The following is a 6,000-nucleotide window of genomic DNA, read 5'->3' as shown; positions in this document are numbered from 1 at the left end:
AAATACTTAAATAGTTTATCATACACAAATGCTGGCTGTTATGTTGCGTCGTTTGACTTTTTCCGTTTGCTCGAAAAAAAGTGTCTGACATTCTTTAATTTTTTCATACCGCGATCTGTTAGATAACCTGATATTTATATTCTCAAATTTCAGTTCAAGAGGTGATATATTCGATTATAATATTATTTTATTTAAGAATCCCTTTTAATTAAGAATAAGAAAAATAAATTAATATGGGCCTGATCGGGGCCAGGTATGGTTATCTCTGGGCGCAGCGCTTGGGCCCCGTTCGGGCATCGCGTTTCATTTCGAGTCTGGCCCCATGTAGATAGCCTGATTTGGGCCAAATTCTGCCCGGTCTGGCCCCGATCAGATCCAAATTGGAATTTCTGCACGGGTAGTTGCAGATTTTCAAGGTATCAGAGAAGAAAGATCATCGGAAAGATATTCTTAGTTAATTATGGTAAATGAAGCCTACTCGTAGAAAGAAGAGCAAATTCTTAATTTTTCAATTGAAATTCTTTCAATAATTAATAGTTCTTGTAAATTTACAAAGAAACATAGAAAAAAGTCATTGAATGGACATTCTTAGTTGATTTCGAAAACAAATTAACTCGTAGGATAAACGTCAAGCTCTTAATTTTCTAATTAAAATTGTTTTAATAACTAATATATCTTGTAAATTTACTAAGCAATATATAAAAGAGTCACCGGATAGACATTCTTAGTCGACTCCGTAAACAAATTGACTTAAAGAAAAAAGGGCAAACTCTTAATTTTTTAATTAAAAATGTTTAAATAATTAATAGTTCTTGTAAATTTGCAAAGCAATATAGAAAAGAGTCATCGGATAGACATTTTGAGTTGACTTGTAGAAAAAAGGCCCAATTCTTAATGTTTTAATTTAAATTGTTTAAATAATTAAAAGTTCTTGTAAATTTGCAACAATATAGAAAAGAGTCACTGGATAGACATTCTTAGTCCACTCCGTAAACAAATTGACTTGTAGGAAAAAGGGCAAACTCTTAATTTTTGAATTAAAATTGTTTCAATAATAGATAGTTCTTGTGGATTTACAAAGCAACCTAGAAAAAAGTCATCGGATATACATTCTTTGTTGAGTTCAAAAACAAATTGATTCGTAGAGTTAAGGCAAAACTTTTAATTTTTTCATTAAAATTGTTTAAATAATTAATAAATTTGCAAAGTAATATAGAAAAGAGTCATACGATACAATTTCTTAGTTGACACCGTGAACAAATTGACTCGTAGAAAAAGGCTAAACTTTAAAGTTTTTTATTAAAATTATTTAAATAATTAATAGTTCTCGTAAATTTGCAAAGCAATATAGAAAATAGTCACCGGATAGACATTCTCAGTCGACTCCGTAAACAAATTGACTTGTAAAAAAGGGCAAACTCTTAATTTTTTAATTAAAATTGTTTAAATAATTAAAAGTTCTTGTAAATTTGCAAAGCAATATAGAAAGGAGTCACCGGATAGACATTCTTAGTCGACTCCGTAAACAAATTGACTTGTAGAAAAAAGGGCAAACTCTTAATTTTTTAATTAAAATTGTTTAAATAATTCATTGTTCTTGTAAATTTGCAAAGCAATATACCATAGCAACATAGAAAAGAGTGAGTTGACTCCGTGAACAAATTCACTCGTAGGAAAAAGTCAAACTCTTAATTTTTAAATTAAAATTGTTTAAATAACACAGCCACACAAAAAAAGTGTGCGGATCTGGTTACAAGACATACGCATTCCTATGGATTTTGGGGCGCAGAATTCAAATTCGGTATCAAAAATCACCCATCACGTCATGGTTGAGCCATAACCTCAAAAAATGACGAAAAATCATGCACAGAGGCAAATAAATTTCAAAATACATCGAATGGGTCAACTCGAGCCTAACCTAGAAATAAATCTAACCTAGCCTAACCTAACCCAACCTCACGAAATACAGTTAAACTGATTGTGTTGTCCCGTTGTGTTCGCGGTACCGTTTGAATCAGCTTGGGCTTAACCTGCAAAGAGATCAAACCTATCCTAACCTAAAAAAACCTGACCTAACCTAGCCTAACTTAACGTAACACAATTAAACACATTGTGTTGTCCCTTTGTGTTTGCGGTACCGTTTCATTCAGCTTCGGCTTAACCTAAGACGAGGTTTAACCTATCCTAACCTAACAAAACCTGACCTAACCTAACCTAGCCGAATGAAATTCAACCACACGTGTAGCTATGTAAGCGTACGGTTCTCAGTCTTAAATGTGTGCTATATTTAATAGGTTAACTTGATCTTAACCTACAAATGAATCTAACTTAACAGAACCTAACGAAATTTTGCTTAACGTAACACAACTTAACTTAAGTGTTCTTGTTGTAACACAATAAAATTCATTTCATTGTATTACAGGTGGTTAAAAATTTGGACGCACATTACTCATTTGAAGAAATTTAGAATTACAAGTAGAATTGACCCCATTTCAATTAACCTGACAATGTTTGTATCAATTAAAATGTAGAACTGTAACTTAAACATGCAAATGAATAAGTTTTATTCAAAATTTTTTTCTCTCTGCTTTTCTTAAACTTAAGGGATATATTTATACTATCCTTCGTGTTTACATTTTATCTTGCTTTTCATCGTAATTAAATTGATTTATAGACCTACTACAGTCTATTTTCTGCCTGCTATAACGTGTCCTTTTTTTTCGAAGGAACGATGCAAAGGGTTACGCTTACGTTTAAGACCTACCTTCGTTTCCCTTTTCAGCATCCAGCAAAAATCAGCCATCATGACCTCGTCCCATCTACCCTGATATCGTTGTTCCATCACTTTTATGTCTTGATGAAAACGTTCCCCTTGTTCTTCGCTGAAATCACCAACATTTTCTGGAAACTTATCCAGATGGGAATCTAGAAAGTGAAGTTTTAAATTCATCAAGCAGCCTAACTTTTTGTAGTTTCTTATCATTTTCGCAACAATATTCTCGTAGTCTGGACTTTTTTTGTTACTGAGGAAATTTGCGTTTACTGCTTTAAAACTTTCCCAAGCGTCCATTTTAATTTTCGTCATGTGGCTCACGAAATTAGTATCTTTTGTCAGTATTCGAATCTGTGGTCCATCAAAGATTCCTTCTTTCAATTTAGCGTCTGAAACATTAGGGAATTTAAGGGATATATACTTATAGCATTGTCCATCTTTGTCTAACGCCTTGACAAATTGCTTCATGAGCCCAAGCTTTATGTGTAGGGGTGGTAGTAAAATTTTTTCTGGATCAACAAGGCTTTGTTTGATGATATTATGAGAACCAGGTTTGAATGAATCTCTTAAAGGCCAATGTTCGATCTCTGGTATTCCACAGGCATATAAAGCATGGCTCTCTCGTGAAACCCGATTGTTGGCCTAATATCATTGTTATGATTTTGAGGTCACCACATATTTGCCATTTGTGATTCGTGTAATTAACTTTTTCAAGAAGCATTTTAACATTGTTATATTCTTCTTTGATGACCGTTGAGTGAGCTATCGGGATAGGAGCGTAAGTATTCGTGTTATGCAGTAAAACAGCCTTAATGCTGCGTTTTGACGAATCAATGAAAAGTCGCCATTCTTCGTTTCTGTACACATTTTTCTTCATGTGGTTCATTAGTCCGTTAACGTCAGTGCAGTACACTAAAGACGTCTCTTCGTCTTTAAAGAAAAACTTTCTGAATTCTTTGTCCGTGTCGCGATAGAATTAAACTTTTGTCTTTGGCTCTAAAAGATTTCTTCTTTTTAGAAATGAAGCGGCAAATTCAGCGCCGTCTTTCGGTAATCCAAGATCTCTAATAAAATCATTCAGTTCTAGTTGTGACACTAATATTGGAACCTTCAATTTCATTTTATGCACGCCATATTCGTCATATTTTTCGTCATTTTCATCGGAATCATCAGAACTATTTTCTGTTCGATCACTGGTTTCACTACCGTCACCATGACGTTGACTTTCAACTTCCATTTTATCATCTTCTAAAGCGATTAAATCAGTCTGGCGTGCATTTTTATTGATTTCAATTGCTCTTGTGACTGTGCAAACATTAATGTAAGAAATGTTATTTTTATTTTTGGCGTTGAACCGTTTGACGGAATTCATGCAAAAGTAGCAGTCCTTCGCAATAACGGGGTTTTTCCATGTGGTTGGTGTAGAGTACTTGCGGTACTTTTCGTTGTTTGAATTTTTTAGACGATACAACATAAGTCTGCAGGAATTGTAAATGACGTGAGGAACCCATTTTGTTTCTTGGTGCAGCAATTTACGGTCAAAACACTTTTCGTAAAGACTTTTCACTTCCTCGTCGATTGATTTTCACAAACTGCTCACTTCATATTCACAGCAAATGTAACAAAATGAATCTGAGCTATTCTTGCAGACATGCGATTAAGAAACGCTCGCGGTTTTTTTCCTTGTAGCATGAGACTACACCAACCATGTGATCCATTGATGAAGAGCTACGGTTGCATGATGACGACGTCGGAGAGCCCGCTTTCCCAACCTGACCAGACGCCGATACTGAGGGTTTTCCCTGCATCGTAATACACTTTTTACCTGTGTCTGCCATGACGACATGAACGCCGTTTACCCAGGGACTCAGCCAATGTGGAACCGTTGCCCACCGTCACCACGTGGAGTTGCCCTGGTTACAGACACGGGTGAATAATGCTAGCAACAAGTGGTTACGAAACTCTAGCCATTTACTGCTATTAATGTCAAAGTATGAAAGTACGCAAGAACAAGGTTGCCAGCATAATAGGTTTGGTTAGGTCAGGTTTTCTTAGGTTAGGTTAGGTTAAACCTCTATGTATGTTAAGCCGAAGCTGAATGAAACGGTACCGTGAACACAACGGGACAACACAATCAGTTTAATTGTGTTTCGTGAGGTAAGGTTAGGTTAGGCTAGGTTAGATTTATTTCTGGGTTAGGCTCGAGTTGACCTATTCGATGTAGCACACATTTGCTACTGGTAAAATATGCTTCCAGAGCTTTACGTGTAGTTCAATCAATTTCTGTTAATTCAGGTTAGGTGAGGTCAGGTTCTGTTGGGTAAAGTTATGTTAAATAAGTTGATATCAGGCAAGGGTTGATCCTTCACAGTTGTCGACATGTTTTTGAAGTGAAAATTTGCATCACTGGCATTATTTTGAAATTTATTTGCCTCAGTGCATGATTTTTCGTATTTTTTGAGGTTATGGCTCAACCATGACGTGATGGGTGATTTTTGATACCGAATTTGAATTGAGCGCCCCAAAATCCATAGGAATACGTGTGTGTCTTGTTACCAGATCCGCACACTTTTTTTTGTGTGGCTGTGTAATTAATAGTTCCTGTAAATTTACAACGCAACATGGTAAATTAAACGTATTCTTTAAAGAAGAGCAGTTTATCAAAATTGTTTAAATAATTACAATGTTTGAAGATTAAATAAATGCTAAAAGTCATAAATGAGCTCCACTCGAATTCAGCACGATATGTTTACATCCAATAATGTAAATAGATCCCTCGAACGTGCCTGTTTCACTTTTCTATTACTCTATGGGAAGCTGCAACCAACTTTCAACTATAGGATGATCGTCTAAACCTTGAAAAAAATTAATATAAGCAATAACATTTGCACATTCGATGCAAATCAACAAATAAGTATCTACAAACACGTAACCTATCATTATTTTTTGGACATTTTTAGCGAATTCTGGCGGAGAGAAAAAGAAACTTTGAACGTCGATAAAGTCGAGATCAAGTGACCAAGTTCCCCAGTGAGCACAAAATTCGGCGACGTCTTTACGACATCTTTACGACATTTTTACGACATCCTATGTCCGTGTCGTTTCGGTGTCTTTACGATATCGTAAATACATCGTCAGATCATACGACGTTTTTACGATATCGTAAAGACACCTTAACGACATGGCCATAGGATATCGTAAAGTTGTCGTAACGATGTGGTAACGAT

Source organism: Belonocnema kinseyi, chromosome 1 (assembly GCF_010883055.1).
Source record: "Belonocnema kinseyi isolate 2016_QV_RU_SX_M_011 chromosome 1, B_treatae_v1, whole genome shotgun sequence".
In the NCBI taxonomy this organism is placed as follows: Eukaryota; Metazoa; Arthropoda; class Insecta; order Hymenoptera; family Cynipidae; genus Belonocnema; species Belonocnema kinseyi.
The sequence above is the reverse complement of the archived record's forward strand: the minus strand, read 5'-3'. Positions refer to the sequence as shown.